The sequence below is a fragment of the Chlamydotis macqueenii genome, chromosome 7 (assembly GCF_036417535.1).
Source record: "Chlamydotis macqueenii isolate bChlMac1 chromosome 7, bChlMac1.mat, whole genome shotgun sequence".
Classification (NCBI taxonomy): Eukaryota; Metazoa; Chordata; class Aves; order Otidiformes; family Otididae; genus Chlamydotis; species Chlamydotis macqueenii.
The window spans coordinates 30,558,906-30,575,237 of record NC_141562.1 but is presented as its reverse complement, the minus strand read 5'-3'; positions in this window follow the sequence as shown (position 1 = coordinate 30,575,237).

Here is a 16,332-nt window from a genome sequence, read left to right as displayed (position 1 = left end):
TGCATGTACTCCTACGAGTGGTCCCAGTGGATTACAACTGACAACAGTGGATGACAGAAATACCTTAACTTCCCCAAAGGTGAATTTATGATGGCACCAAAGCCAAGACATCAGCCCAGATGAAGCACCACGTATTGCTCCAGGAATGTGGTGTGTTCTGCTAGGTAAAATACCTGTAGCTTAGATCTTCCATCAATTTTTCAGGCTTAATATTAAGTTACAACAAGCTACTCCCCTTGGAGTATTCCACTTACACAGTTTTCTCTCTTGTGGGAAGAGTACAAGAAAATATATCTGATGAACAGCACTGGAAATTAAATGCCTGTCACTTATCTTTTCACAATAGTGTTCTGATATCATGTCCTCCACCATGGACAAGATCTGACAAGGGCAAGAAAATAGTAGGCAAAGTATTTTTGTGAGCTGGCACTTTCTAGGGATGGCAGTTGCTTATCAAGTACATAAGCAAATAACATACAAAAGGAAGATTGCACAGAAAGGTGGGTGAGAGTCCTCTGAAGCCTAGGAGTCAGTATTATCAAATCAGTAGTTTTAAACTGATGAACTGTAGACTTTTAGGAGACTATGGACCACTCCTAAGAAGTTGATTTTTTAAATAAATTTAAGATTTTTCCCTGCCTGCAGAAATCACCTTACCTTAGTAAGCAATGCTTGTGCTACCAACATCTCACCACGTTTGCTGAAAACCAAACCAAACCAAACCAAAGTAAAAATTCCTTTATTTTGGAAAGTTTAAAGGTGCTAACTGCAATAACCCAGTCTACAGCCCAATGCCAGTTTGCTTCAGTGGCATAGCCGAGGAGCTTTCAGTGGGAAGGAGAGAAATGGTGCCACAAAACGAAATAGTGGTTGCAGTGGGGTAGCTGGAAATAGCTTCAACATTTTGAATGCGACTTTTGCTGTTACTGCTAATTTGCGTGACCTCCCCCAGGGGTGAAAGCCTTGACATCCACCGAGAGCTTTTTCCTTCTCTATTTTCAATAAACTATCTGGAATCTTCATAAATCCCTCCCTGCAGTGGCTCAGAGCCAGCAGTGGGAGCGGGCTCATTGGCAGAAACGATACGCCTGTCCTGTTTTCCATTCCTGGTCCTCAGAGAGCAAAGCTCACCTGGAAGATCCCAGCTGGAAGTTGGAGGTTCAGTCACTGGTGCCTCCTTCCTTCAGTCAGCCCCCTGAAGGGTGTCCCCAGGTCATGTGGGAGTGTGAGTTATTTATTTGATGAACAAAACCCCACATGCTGGGACATTAACTGTTACAAGTCTGCATGTTGATAAATGTGGTACAAATTGCTGTTGTCAGCAGTGACTGGTTCCTCCTGACCGGCTCTGCCCAAGGCCTTTGGCTAGAGGTAGAAAACTGGTCAGGGCTCTGTTTGAGACCTAATAAGCCTAAGCCAGTCACTAGCTTTGCTTTGGGCACCCCTGACTTGGGGAGCATTTGGGAAATGCAAGTACAACGCTGAATCATGAGATGGTTTTAAAACGAACTCTGAAAGCCCCCAAACTGGTGATGAGATCTGGCATTGCCCTGGATGGTCCGAAGGACATTGTGCCGGGTGGGAGGGGAAGGTGTAGGGGCTAAGCAAGGCACAGACCCTTCTCCCTCCTCATCTCTACCCCTGGTGCTGTGGGCCAAGTTTAGCAAGAGCCTTGTTTCTTTGATACCTCTCCACTCCACTTAGGGTTGAAGGCCATGTACAATTCAGGATCAAGAGTAACAGGGGGCAGCACAGCCTTTGAAGACCCTTCTACTTGGCCTCCCTCCAAGGTTTTATTACCATTTATTACCTCATTATGTTATTATTGGTATTTAATGCTATTATTTTTGCACTATAGTCATATGTCAGACCTCTGTCATGAACCAGGACCCTACAGTATTAGATGGTGTACAACTCCGCAGGAAAAAGAAGGCAGCACTTGTCCCAAAAGCTCACAGCCTAAGTATAGCACAGCGTTAGGGCCTTTTCCCTCCATTCAGAGCCCCGGTTTTATCCTCTTGGATTCAGATTGTAAATTCATGTGCAAAGACCGGGTTGTTTTTTTTTCTTAAAACAACTCAAGTACGGCTGGTGAGAACCAGGCTTGGTTTCTCTGCTGTTATCAGTCTGATGACTGCAATGCCCAACGGAGCACAGTCATGTTCATCCACTGCAGAGCAGGACCTCCAAAATCAATAGGTGTTTTTCCTTTGCTTGGGTCCGGCTCCAGAAAAGATGGTTCAGGGAAATTTCAGACGCCTGGTGCTGGGGGAGACAGCAGAGAGTTAAGGATGCTGCTGCTCCCAAAAGGCCGTGAGTAAATTAGTTCCTCTCCAGCTGGAGACTCTTATAAATGGCCTTCAGTCCAAAGAACCAGATCTGTTTAAATTACAGCAATGTATGTGTCACAGTATGTAAGAACCTGTTCGGATCATATGGAAATAACTATTCTTGGAACACCCAGGTCTCCTGACATCACTTCCTTCAGAAATAGATCCAATTACTTCCACTGAGAGACCAAAAAAATGGGCGGGAAGGGGAGGAAGAGGAAAAGAAAAGCCCTGTCAGTGCAAGGTCAGAAAACTCTGCAGGTGGAGAGCCTCTCTTTTTTTTTTTTTTTTTTTTTCTCTTTTCGGAATTGTTTCAATTCTTCAGCGCAGAGGAAGGAAGGATGGTCTGGTGAATAAGGCAGAGGGGCTGTTGACAGTTCAGAGAGTTGGCCCCCGTTCCAGCTCTGCTGCAGACATCCTGTGCAACCCTGAGCAAGTCATCACCTCCCAGTGCCCTTCCTCCTCCTCTCCAAAATGGGGGTAGAAACGTGTTTACTCACCTTGGAAGGACACATGGTTTAGGGGCTTCTCTCTCCCACAGTTTGGAAAGGTCTTGCAGAGAGGGGAGAGAAAAACCACTGGGATCCAAACTACCCCAGCTGGCACATGCTGGAGCTGCTCTGTGCCCTGCGAGGGGAGCAGAGCCGTCGCGCACCAGCTGAGGAGCTGGGCTCTTTCGTTCAGCCCCGCGTCCCAAGGTTCAGCCTGCACTGTGGGTGCTTGCAAGCAGAGGCGATGCAATGTGACTTTGGTTTTGGTAGCTATGTTCAGCAAGATGGATCAAGACAAAATACGTACAGCAAAAATACTATATGCCCGAGCAGCATCGGGGCACAAAACTTTCTGAACAAGACAGGATTCTGTGTACCTCTCCACAAAGTAAATACTACCACATGTGCATTAAAAGGCTCCTATTATTTACAGAGTGCTGACAAGAAAACCCCTGAAAGAGTTAGTATTTTGTTAGGTAAACGTTTTTCCCTCTGAGCATTTCCCTCTTCTCCCTCTCCCCTCCCCCTCACCCAATAACTTACAGATGTTAGAACAATAAATTGAATGAATAGTTTCCCACACTGGAATGCCTGCATGCCGAAGAATGCAGAAATGATTTCTGGCCAGTTTCTGACACTGATCTACAACTACACTGCATATATTCTGTTGCTCTTGTATCAAGCCTTGAGCTGCTCCCTGCCAAGAATTAAGTGCTTGTTCCATAAACCTGGTGTAGATTATCACTTAGCTGTATAGATGTATCTAATAGAATTAAATAGTTTGGCTCCTGACCAGTAACAGATGTGCTACATATAACGCAATAATAATGAGACTGAAAGCACCATGTTATGCCAAGGGAACACTGCGAGATAGCTCACATTTCTTCTGCTGCCCAGTCAAAGCTCTGTGAAAAGTAAATCAAAAGTCCCATATTTATACGAACAAAACAAGCTTTGGCTTTCCTTCTTTTTTTCATTTTAATCTTACAATGGGTTTGTTATCCAGTCCACGCACGAAGGCAAGCACAGGGTCAGCTTTCGTTTCTGTGGAGCAATAGGTTCGCTTTACCATAGTTTTTTTTTTCACTGAACCTCTCCTGTATCTTAAATGGTTATAAAGAAATAATGCTGAACCATGTCATAACTATCTGCTTGGGGCATCTCAGCTCATATAACTTGACCCATTGCGGATAGAATGGGTTGGATAGGAGGAGGAAGAGCTCAGTTGTACACATAAGCTGATCTTTTATTTTCTAAAATAAAACTAAAGAAAATAAATAAGTCAGGACACAGTCTTGCAGTGAACTATAGTATTTCCTATGAGGCACCCGAGTCCTCTGGACTTCTGTTGCAAGGGAGGTTCTCAGTCCTCCAGCAATGAGGTTCTTCGTATCTTCCAGAGGGAAGGGAGGAAACCCCTCGGAGATCAGGTGCTGATGCTGAAAGACAGCAGAGGGGCCAGGGGCATGGCCAGCTTCCCAGACCACCACTGTCTCACTTCAGGTCATGGCAGAGGCTCAAATATGAGCAGCGGCACTGGTGGCAAGGATATGACCTGCCCACCAGCTGACTGAACCCACACGGTCCACCACGGCTTTTGATCAGTGCTGCAGCTACCTGGTGGCAGGGCTGGGTGGGAGAAATGAGCCTGAAATTGGGACAGCCAGCGGGTGCAGGGTATCTCTGGAAAGTACAGAAAAGTCCAAACAAGCTATTACTGTGTGCTGGCAATCCGGCTGCTTTGTTTCCGTTCTTCAAATGTGGGCATCGTTAATGAGAAAGTTGTGAAGGGAAGCGAATTCCCCCAGCACCTGATTGTCTCAGCCTTTCTTGACCCACATTGGTCTGGGTACAGACGGAGTACAGCACAGAGACTGCACTGCACGGGCAGTCCAGGTTACAGATGAATATCAGGGCTCCAAGATGTTATTGTTAGATCTATCAGCTGTCTTTGATGCCCTGAGGTATTGTTGAGTTGCTTTTGATCCTCAGCAAGAATAGATGGGACTGCGCTCTGCTCACTTTTCCCTTAGCTTTCAGAGAGATCTCAGAAGGTAATTTTGGATAACAGCCCTAATTTATTGGCCTTCAGGGAATGCTGCCTGATATTTCATCAGTGATGTACACAAAATCAGTGGGGGTGATTAATGAATTGATACTTTCTTGGTAATTCACTTGGACAAACAGAGCTATTACTAGGACTGGACAAGCACCTCTGATTATATTCTGCAACCATCTATTCAACTACAACATGGAAAGGCCAGGCTGTCATAGTGATATTCAGACAAAACCAGCCTCTCCAGCTTTAGTGGAAAGACCACATAGAAGAGTGTTAAGAGGGCTGGTGCTGTATCAGAGAGGAGTTAGTCCTCTGGGAGAAGAAGTTGAGTTGGTGCTCGCTGATTGCTAGAGCTTGGATTCAAGACCTGGAGATGATCCACCCAGATGGACAACTGTAACTCCTCTTTCTCTCTGCTTTCCCCTTTTGAAGGGAAATGCTCTGGGTGACAGAAACATGAATATGATCATTCTTTTAAGAAATGGTTACAGAAAATTCCTGCAAAACTGGATCCGCAGAGTTATGACTGACAGCAACACTGGGGCCAGGGCCATGCGACCCCACCACATGCCTGATTAAAGTGAAACCGCCCTGCTTGAGTTTCCAGGATCAAATGGCTGTAATGCACTGTGCAGACCAAGAACTGATATTCTGTGATGAGAAATTTTGGACCAAGCAACAGACTCAAACTATGCTTGCAGGCAGTTCCAAGGCACGAGATGCAGTAGCAGCTAAATTTGGCAAACAAATTATTCACCCAGCTCTATTAAAAGCAAAAGAAAGAGATGGAAAATAGCCATCTGGGAAGCAAGGAAAAGCTCAAGACAATTATCCTCCTTACTGTACATCATCCTCACAGTAACACTGAGGGAGAATGTGACAATTGATTAAAACTAATTGGAGGTTAAATTAAATGATAATTAGCATTAATCAATAGCAGTGTTGGCATGCCAGCGCATCCCTCCTTTAGGCAATTCACCTCCAATCCCCAACACACCAATAAGGCTGGTGATCTGCGAGCCCAGCATGTGCTCCTGCCATCAGTAAAGCAGCAAGTCCCAGCAGCATTGACCTGGAGGGTTGGAGAAAAGAGAGCGTTTCAATGAAAGATAGACTTGCCATCACGAGAGATGGCTGCTACACTACTCCCACAGCTAATTGCAGCCAACATCAAAGACTAGGGTGCCCTCAAATGATGGAGGCTGGTAACGACAACTCAATGCCCGCCTGCTTTCAAACAGCAGATCACAGAGAGCCTTGCCTTAGCATATTATTCTGCTTTTGTTAAGAACACTCGTTTCTCTTCCTCTCTCCTTTTTTTTTTTTTTGGTGGTATATTACTGTGTGGCCAGTCAGCAAGGGATAGCCATGATTGTACAATCCCTGCTAAGGCAGTATTGCCTCTTTGCGAAGGGCTGGTTTAGCTGGGAGGTTGGGGAGGAAGAGTTTGCTCCAAGGGTGTTGTGTGCGGACACACAAGTTAGCAAGCTTTTTGCTCTGATCTTAATGCTGAGTCCTAATTCGTGGTTGTGTTTAAGGGGAGATGAAGTGCCACTTTGTCATTCACCCAGAGCCCCGGTTCTCCTTGAATAAATAAAATGCAGGTACTTTTTATGAGCACTTGAACAGTGTGTGCACGCCTGTGCATGTGTGCATAATGACCTGTGGACATCCATCAGCTCTCCAGCACTCGGCTGCCAACAAATGGTAGAGACCCCCAGTCAGGCAGGAGGATTTGGGGCCAGCCACATGTGTTCATTGAACATCCACCTACCTCATAACCAAGAGCTGTCAGTTCTCTCTGCAGTATTGAAAACAATTCATCTCAGGAGGCTTAGAGCAAGGATTTGTCTAAACAATGTCAACATCTGGATGCCAAATCTGACAATTCTTGGGAGACTTTTGGCCTCTCATGCTTCCCCAGGTATCTCCAGTCAAACTCTGGAAGCACAAGGTTGTGCTGAGCTGACACACTCACAGGAAAAGGAAAGAGGAAAGTGTTTTAACGCTGCTCACATCTCGGGCAGTGCTTTGGGGTGAGCACGGGTAAAGGAAGCACAAGTGCTTCCTCTGCCTTTCCGTGATCGGTCCCTGCCAGGAGCAGGTCTGGAGGGCAAAAGCCTGTGCAGAGGCACCGGGGAGTCTCTTCACTATTGCTTACCTTTATTTTCTCATATAAGCAATGAGCAAAACCCATTCAGCTCAGCTCAGCTAGCTTCTTGTGCCCAACCCCAAGGCTAGGGAACTAGGAACAAGAAAGAAAATCTAACTTGCCTTTCAAGTTTCATCAGCAGAGCTCACAGAACTGCAGTTTTGTGCCCAGTGTAAGGAATGCCAAGATCAGTGTTTTTATGCCAATGCTAGGGAATTTTGTTGATTTCATACTGCAAAACTTTGCTTCAGAATGTTTTGCCAATCTACACGGGGTAGGGAGGGAAAATATCCTACCTTTAGCTGACACCATCGTGCTATCAGAAATCCTGATGCCAATCAGGACTGGGACAAGATATCCTGCTGTTAAGTGTGGCTCATACCTACAGTTTTAGTCCTTGCATGTCTGCCAACTGCATAGATTTCCCACGGGCTATCAGATGATCCTGTCCTCAGGTAGTCACCTGAAAGCACTGCAAACATGACTGCGCCACAGTTTCCCAAACCATCTCTAGTCTACCTGCCCCAGGCTAGGAATGAGCAACTTATCCCTGTTGGGAATGGATATATTATGCCATACCATCAGAAGAACTCTGTTGCCTTTAAAAACACCATTTACCATAGGTGGATTTACCAGTGCAATGGTCCTAATTTTACCTTTTCAGTACACTTAAATATCAACACATTTATGGCTGTAACCCTTGTTCTCTCCTTGAGTGCTGCATGCTGTTGTCCAGCCTCTCCCCAAATGGAGGCTGTAAGCTGTTGTTTCCTGGTGCGTTTTGGAGGAAACTAGATGTTGGAACACATCTTCAGGCAGCGCAACTTGGCAAATTCTTCCCAAGGTCTGAATATCTGAATGAACCAATTCTGATCCAAAACCTGGGGATCTACTTCATCACACTGCAATCCTTGAGCCAGTAAGTCATCTGCTGGGAGAGACTTACCGTATGCACTCAGCTTCCAGTTCAGAGCCAGTGTGCCTCTGAGCTGCTCAGAGCACACATACAGCAGGTGTAAATCTCTCAGGAAAAGGCTGTGGTAGACCTAGAGAGACACCAATCTTGTCTTCACTGCTCCATTAGCATTAAAAGGAAGAGACTGTGTAAGTAATCAGGTATTTAGATTGCGGCCAAGATAATGAGAAGAGGATAAAAAGAAACATTTCTCCAGCCTAGAGGAAAATACGGCTTTCCTTCCACTGTCCACACACCTTAAGCATCTTTGATCAGGGGAAAAGCAGGTGGTAAAAGACAGCACAGAAAAAGCTTGGTCATGCCTAACATGTCCCTTTCTGGATCAATATATTGTTGTGAAGATATAATCTTCCTGCTGTAATGCTGACAGGTTAATGACAGCATGAGTTATCCATTATCTAAATGCCCACATCAGTACCTGAGTTAGATTAATCCTGGATGGACTTAACTACTTGTGCATGTGACTCCATAACCTGTCATCACAGCCCCCTCACTGGTGATTTTTCCTGCCTTTTATTTATTAAACCACTGTGTTGTCGGCTCTCACCTTCCCCTGCCTGTGTGATGACGGGTGTTGAGGGTTCTGCTGGTAGCTGGGGAACCCCTCCATCTCCTCCAAGCTGCAGACTAGGCAAGTCCATCCACAAAGTGATTCTGTCTCCAACAGGGACACTGCCAGCATAGGCACATGGCTGGGTGGGAAGGACCTTCTTTGCCATGGGGAGGAATGGACAAGTGGTTCAGTGCAGCTGAGAAGTAGAATAAAAAAACAATGACCTGTTCCTATAATTCCTCCAGCATGTGGCATTTGTAAATCTGGAGTGGGTCTTTTACTTTTAAAATTAAGACTCAAATTTGTATCTGTGTATTTTACTCAGTTTTGGTTTCAAGTGCAATCCAGTCCTTTGCAAAAGATAAAAAAAGGTCCAGATAGCACGCCGTAACGGTGCAGCAGGTTGGAAGTGGGATGAGACATGGCTGAACGGCATTCCTGGGATCCTGCCCTGGCTTCGGCCCAAGAATTGCAAAGTGGATTACTCCAGGACATAGCTGGGGTCAGGGTCCAGCAGCATTTGATATGAGTGGTCTGCACTGTAGCTGGCCTGGGACTCAGGGGATTTAGGCTCGAAACCTGCTTCTGGTCTTGACCTCCTGGGTAACCTGGAAAGAAAAGCTGGAAGGTGTAAAATTTTAAGAAGGTAATTAGAATCTGTTGGTTTAAATTTCAGTATACTAGCCCTGCCACACTGCTGTCAGCTGCCAGAGAAATGCCACTATTAACTTCCAGATAGCTTCATTTCCCCCATTTATAAAGCAGAGACGAACTTACTGAGTTGCCTGGCTGCTGGATCTCTGGACCCGAGTGCCCGCACCGCACTCCTACAACAAAAAATACAAAGAGGGCAAATTCAAATGGGCAGGGTGCAAACATCTGCTTCTCCCGCCTGCTGCATTTGGGCTGGAAAGCGCTCACACTGTTGCCTGGGAATATTAGTAGTTTAACACGTAACTGAATTAGCGGTGAGAGAAAACAAATCACATGTGACTGTGTCTTCAGACAGAAGCAGCTTTGATGTCCCTCTGGTCGGGCTTGCCTGCCTTTCAGCCCAGCCACCCCCCACCTGCACCCCACCCCACCCCGTCAATAAACTGTTTGTTTAGCCTCGCACAGATTATTCATTTCTTGGCACGGAGCTCCGGGCTCCAAAGAATTAACATTTGGATTGTATTTACTGGCTAGCAAAGTGCCAGCAATACAGCTGGGATCCGTTGCACAAACTGTTTTGATGGGGGAAATCAATGACAAACTGCGAAGAGGAGGATCAAACAGTGAACTCTTTTGCAATCGTTGTTTGAAAACATTGTGTTGGTGATATTTGGAGCTTCTAAAAGGGGGGTGGGTGGCAAATGGGGTGGGGTAGCCTTCTCCCGGGTCCTCTTGCTGACTCCCACACACAACAACCTGACCCTGCCCCGCTCCCAGAATAGATTAGTCACAGGATATTTCATTTTAAACCCGAGCTCATGGTTGGTTTTGGTTTTTTTTTTTTGCTACAGAAGAGGAGACTTTCTGGATGTTTATTGCTATTTTGTTGGAATTTCTTCTTGGTCAGAGAGGGATTTGAAAACTAAATACATTTCCTGTTGGAGGCCGAGGGCTGTGAGCTGCAAGGAGAAGCATAGCCCTTGGCTTGGTTCAGCAGTAAATCATCACTTGTGTTCCAAAAAGTCATTCGCATTGGCAAGGGCTCCCAGCACCTGCAGATAGAAGCGCCCGGGGCAAGTCCAAGCACTTCATTTAGACTGTCCCTTATTACGATCAATCAGACCCCATTCCTCTTAGCCACAGGAAATTCTAGGCTTAACCCACATGCATTTTAAAATTAAAAAGGTGGAAAGACGTGTGCTTAAAGACACAGAAAAAGAGATATGGGAGTGGAGAAGGGGTTTTATATGTTTGCGCCAGAAACTTTTGGTTTTGCACTTCAACCTTCCACATCAAATGTAAGTACATGAAACCTTCATTTATCAATACTTTGATGCTTGGAAAAGTCTAGCAGTTTGTCTTCACTCCCACTCTACTTGTACGCCTTTTGTGTTACCTTGTTTTCCGCGATACAGGCACACATATGGGAAATTGTATATCTTTGTCTTCCTATATTTTCCATTGAGCTTTTAATGTAGGTTAGGTTAAGCAGTTTGGCAAATTCTCTGAGCACAAGTGGTGTCAGAGCCCAACAGGCAGCGTGTTTCTCCTTAGCTCTCTGACCAACAACCTAACAGAGCAGGACTATCCCCTCCTGGGAAAAAAAGTGGTGCAAACAGTAAAAGAAAGAAAAAAAAAAAAGTGTAAGTCTTTTACATTCCAAATCTAGAGCAGCACACTGAAAGATTTCTCTTCAGTGGGCCTGGGATCAGGACTTGACAGCAAATCTATGAGATGTGTGGATGTGGATTACTGCACGAGTGGGGTTGGGGCTCACATCTAGCTATGCTCACGATATGTTCACGTTTCCTCACATCCAAGTGGAGTTTAATTTCACACAATGTATTTCCTAGCCCAAGTGTCACAAAAAAAAAAGTGCTGCCAGCAGTCACTTTGGGCTCTGCTATAGCTCCTTGTAATCTCAAAGCTGTTGCCAGAAGAGGCAAAAATTTTTGAGGCAATAAGTGAATTTCTTGCATGGAAAGCCCTGGGGTGTCCACCTTTGCAAGCCTGAACCCTCTTCTCTTTTTAACCACAGTGCCACAGAGTGAAAACTGGGTGTGGGCTGTTCTCTGTCCCAGAAGGAGATTTGACTGGCCTGGGAGCTTTCAACTCTGGCCGTGTCGGGGACACTTGGAGCATCCCAGTGCTATTTTTACCAGTATGGGAACATTGAGTTCAGACTTGCACTGCCACTGCCAAAGAGGAGCTGGTAGTGCCTTTGGGAGCATGACTCAAAGCAGCTATCTGAGCACCGTGGTGGCCCTGAGCACCAAAATAGTCATGGATGTAGGAACATCCCAGGCTGAAGCAGGGAGCCGTGACTCACCGAGATCACACAGTGTCAGGTTGCTTTGCTGTGCAGAGAGGGTTTACAGCACAATAAAATAGCATTTTCTCCTCCCCCTCTCTGGAGATACTAAAGGTCTTTAACCCTAGAACTCCAGCCTCCCTTAACCTGCTGCTGGACTTTGTACTAATGCAGACCTGTCACCGCAAGTACTCGGTTGTGTGTGCACAGCATCACAGTGAAAGTTCACTTCAGCAGGCCATTGCCATGGGCAACTAGGCTGGAGCAAAGTGCCAGGTCCCACTCAGGCAGACTCCACAGGTTCTTCTTCATCCAAAGCCAGGTAAGTGGAGGCTGCCATCACCCCTGCTGCTCCATGGGCGTCGGGGGCACCATCCATCAAAGCAACACCTGAAGAACAGCCCTGAGTCAGCACCAGCTGCCAGAACGAGGGATACTATCGTCCGCTACTCAACAATACAAAGGACTTCTTTCCTCCTCCTCCACTAAGTAAACTGTTAAAGACCGTGACCCCTGGAAAACATAACAAGAGCGGAGGAATTTACAGTTGCATGTTACAGGTCAAGGCATCAAGTGTTTCACAACCTTGTGATTCCAGCCAAAAGCTCCTCTGTCTGTCTGCTCTGTGCTAATACAGCTTCCATTCTTACATACACACAGGCACCGATGGATATGCATAGCAAAAACGTTAAATGGAGACCCAGCTTTTGTTTTCTGACCTTCCTGCCATAACAAACAGTGGCAAAGACAGCAGCCGGGCAGCTTTCTTACAGAGAACTGAAAAATATTCAGCAGGCATTTGCAACCATGAACATCCATGTCCCACCATACAGTGCCTAAACACAGTTTATGATGAAGGCAATGTTAAGATTCAGTTCAAAACAGAACAGAAAGCGGACATTGCAGTTTCATTTGAGATGGGATGGAGAAGTTCTTGGGGCAGGAGAGCTGGAGAGGGCTGGAACATCGGACAAAGCTGGAGCCTGGTACAAACTAAGCAGAACTGGCTGAGAAGTGCTTGGGAGCTTCCTCATCATCTCTGTTTAAACCACAATGCAGAGCAAAGCCAGGTTTTCCAGCTGAGCCAGACACCCTCTCCTCGGAGGGAACACCAGGAGCCTCAAAGCTTGGGACACAGCAACCTTGCGTTAGCAGTTTGAACATGACACAAGGCAGGGTTCAGACCTGGGCTTTGACGTACATTAACAAACCCCAAAAGGGAGGTTTGATTAGAACAACTAGTGCAGACAAGTTAACAACTTTTTGCTTGTTTGGGCAGGACTATTTGATGTAAATGCCTAATGAGCATCTGGGAGAAAGGACTTCTTTGCTAAGGAATGACCACTGTAAGTAAACACTACCAAGACTCCTCTCAAAGAGGAGAAATACCTAGAAAGAAGAGGTATTACCAGTATTGTGAGAGCAAAAAAAGTGAATTGCAAACCTCCCCTTGAAGCAAGAAAACCTTGTTGTCTTTCTACACAGTGAAAAAAAAGGAAAATTCTTTATCCTCTCAATTAAAAAACATATATATATGTGTGTATATATTAAGTAAGTCCTACTCACTGATCTTCTAGAGTTCAAAGCAGTGCTCCTGCATGATCTTGTAAAACCACTGTGAAAGCCTTGTATTGACACTGAATACTTAAGACATGTCTACATCTGGATTTCAGAGTAAGAACTGGGCTCAAACACATTAGGTGAGCAGGAACTAACCTTTCTGTGAGGATGAACCACGAGCTCTCTTGGAGGAATGCGACACCTGCATGATTCACTCCTTGCCTGTCACATCACCTAAACTCAGCCTTCCCTCTTCCAGGATGAGCCCTCACAGGGCCATCACAGGCCTATGGCAGCAGTTCCAGCACATGGTCCAGGTGGATAATTACTGATGCCAACGATGGGAACTTGGTTGTATGTCTGACACGCTTCTAATCATGCAGTGGGAGAGGGACCAGAGAGGACATGGCCATGGGAGAGCATCTTGACAGATTGATTCACCTTGGGCATGCAAGCCAGATGGATTTCTCTGGCCAAGTGGGTCTGACCCCTACAATTACTCTCCTTCCCCCTGCCATAGCCTAGGACAGAGCACACTGAAGCTCCACGGAAACATCTATGACCATAGGGAATAATTTTTTTTTTCTGCAGTATGCAATACTGGATCAAGCCTCAAATACACGTAGATGTTGCTCTGTGTGTGTGTGTTTGTATACGGATGCACAGACATATATTTTTATTTATAATTGTGTGCAGAGGATTAAACATAAGGTTTGATGCATAGGCATGAGGATGCACAAGAGGAGATCAGCAGATTCTTAAAGCCAAATTAGCCAAGGAACTACTAACTCCCTTTGCTAGGCCTTTTAGAACAAAATAAATGCAAGTTGGTAGCAAAAGCCCATGTTTTCATCTGTCTTACATCTCCAGCATCACCATCCAACAATTTCCAGTAATAAAAAGTCTAGCAGCAGCCAAATAAGAGGCCTCTGCTGCCGTAAAGCAAAGAGGAAGCAGAGCCTGTTCTCACAGCACAGAGTTTGCAGGAACATTTGCCAAAGTCCTCAGAGGAAATGTGCTGGCAACATCTCAAGGGTGGAAAATAACTTCATGCTGTACCTGCTTCCCACCTTCCCCTGCAGACACTTCCACACGTACACACAGCTGGAAAGAGAGGGGCAGATTTAAAGACTGACACTTCCTGAAAATTAGAGGAGGTAATCTCATGTTTTGGAACACCTCTGTGTAGCTCTCTAATATGGCTTCAGTTCTGCAAATGTCATATGAATTATCCACTCAAAGGGTAATTATTATGAAACGTGCTGGGGTGATCACCATGCAACGGGAGGTCTTTCCTTCCAAATCATAAGCTACCTGTGGCTGGTCTCATCTGGGCATCTCTGTCCTGGTGTCACAGAAGAGCCCCTACCAGTCCAGGCATTGTTTTGCTTCCAGCATGGGATAACAACTATTTCCGGTTTCACTGGCGGTTTATATGATGTAGACACCTTGACGCTAATATCCAAGATGGGCTCTCTGAGCAGTTGCTGCGCAGCAAGCACACCCCCCCTTCATCTGCTCAGCTGAGTCTTGACCAAGAGCTCAGGACAGTGGGGAGGCCATGGGGGTGTGACGTGCACCAGCAAACCAGGACAGTGCTGGGGGCTGCTCCAGGCAGGGCTTGCACACACCATTTACAATAAGAAGACAAGCAGGAAGGCTTTGGACAGCTTTGGGTACCTTCTGTTTCGGGATCCCAACAGTCAGGGAAAGGAGTGAGGTGCCCATCACCTGAAAAACCACTAGTGCGAATTCGGCATTATATCCCAGCTGTAAGACCAATGTCCCTTCTCAGTATTTTTATCAGGTCGCCTCCAGATCAAGTTTTCCTCTAATTTCACTGCCTCCTTGTCCTGAAGCTTTTAACATGAGATGGTAACCCAAAACCCAAGGCAACAAGAGAGAGCCAGAAGCAACCTGCTGAATAGTGAGAAGTGTCATATTTGATTTTCCCAGCTATCAGGAAAGCGAAATATTTAATGTTCCCTTTCAGATCTGATCCTTTCCTCTGTTTCTCTGCTTTTATAAACCACTGCTGCATGGGGAAGAGGCCAAAAGAAGAATATCAATTGTCTTTCACAGTGCAGAGACCTATTCAGAAAAAGTGCCCTGTTCTGCAGGAGCCCAAATGTTTTTTCAAATGCTTCTGGCAGAAGAAGAGTGCAGAATCCTTCCAGGACTGCTCTTTATCTGGCGAGATAGCTCTCTGTAGAGTTGGGGGAGGGAAGGCTGCTGTTAAAGTTTCTTCATTTCTTTTCTTTCTTATGACTTTTCTGCAGGAGTATAGTTAAAGAAAAAAAAAAAAAGAAGAAAAATTAAAAAAAAAACACCAGGGGTATGTTGTAATGCAATCACAGAGCTGCTGCTCTAAAGCCTTCTGGAGGTCTTCCTCTTCCAGGCCATCCTGGACTGCAGTTGGAAGTGCCTCTATGAATCTTCAAAGAGTTTTGGTGGAATGCATTTCTTTTCTCCCTAACAGAAAAGAATGAACTAGTCTCTTTTCTTTAGACGATCCAAGCAGCAATTTTTCCTTCTTCACTTAAGCAAGCAGAGCAGTTTGCTTCAGTGTGCTTTCTTTAAAATTGTTTTAAAAAAAAAAATCTGAGGGGGATGTTTCTTGCAGTATGTTACAAACAAAGTCTGTCACAGACCCTTAGTTTCCCAGGGATAATTCTGTAGCAATAAATAACACAGATTTCTGATGTTATCATTAGGTATTTTGAAGGCAATTCAGGTGATTTAGTTTTAATCTCAACATAGATTACAAGTACAGTTTTAGGACAGATTTTAAGTCAATCCAGGGCAGTTTGCCACCAAAAGACACAATCCTGCCCTCTTTCCTGCTCCTGCTGTTCTCCAAAAGAATGGACTGATGCTGGTGATCAAAAACTGACCCTCGGAGAGAAATGACTGTTTTCTACTGGGTCGGCAAGCGTCAGAACAGCATCGGTATTTCCTCCCATGGAGATGCTGTAGGTGGGTGGCCCTGAGGTCATGAGCTGCCACCACTTGTCACCCGCTGCAGAGATGGCATGGCAGAGAGCTGCGCCTTGGACATCTAAGCCACATATTGTGTCTGCGAGCACTGAGATTTGCAGCTTAAACTGCTGATGTGTCTTTAAATATCTTTTTGCCGGCCTTGTAGATTTTATGTGTTGGTGGTCTTTACTTATAGAGCAGGCCAGCAGTGGTGTGGGACTCCAGTGCGGAGAGAAAAGAAGAGCAAGAGGAAGCTCTTCCCACTCC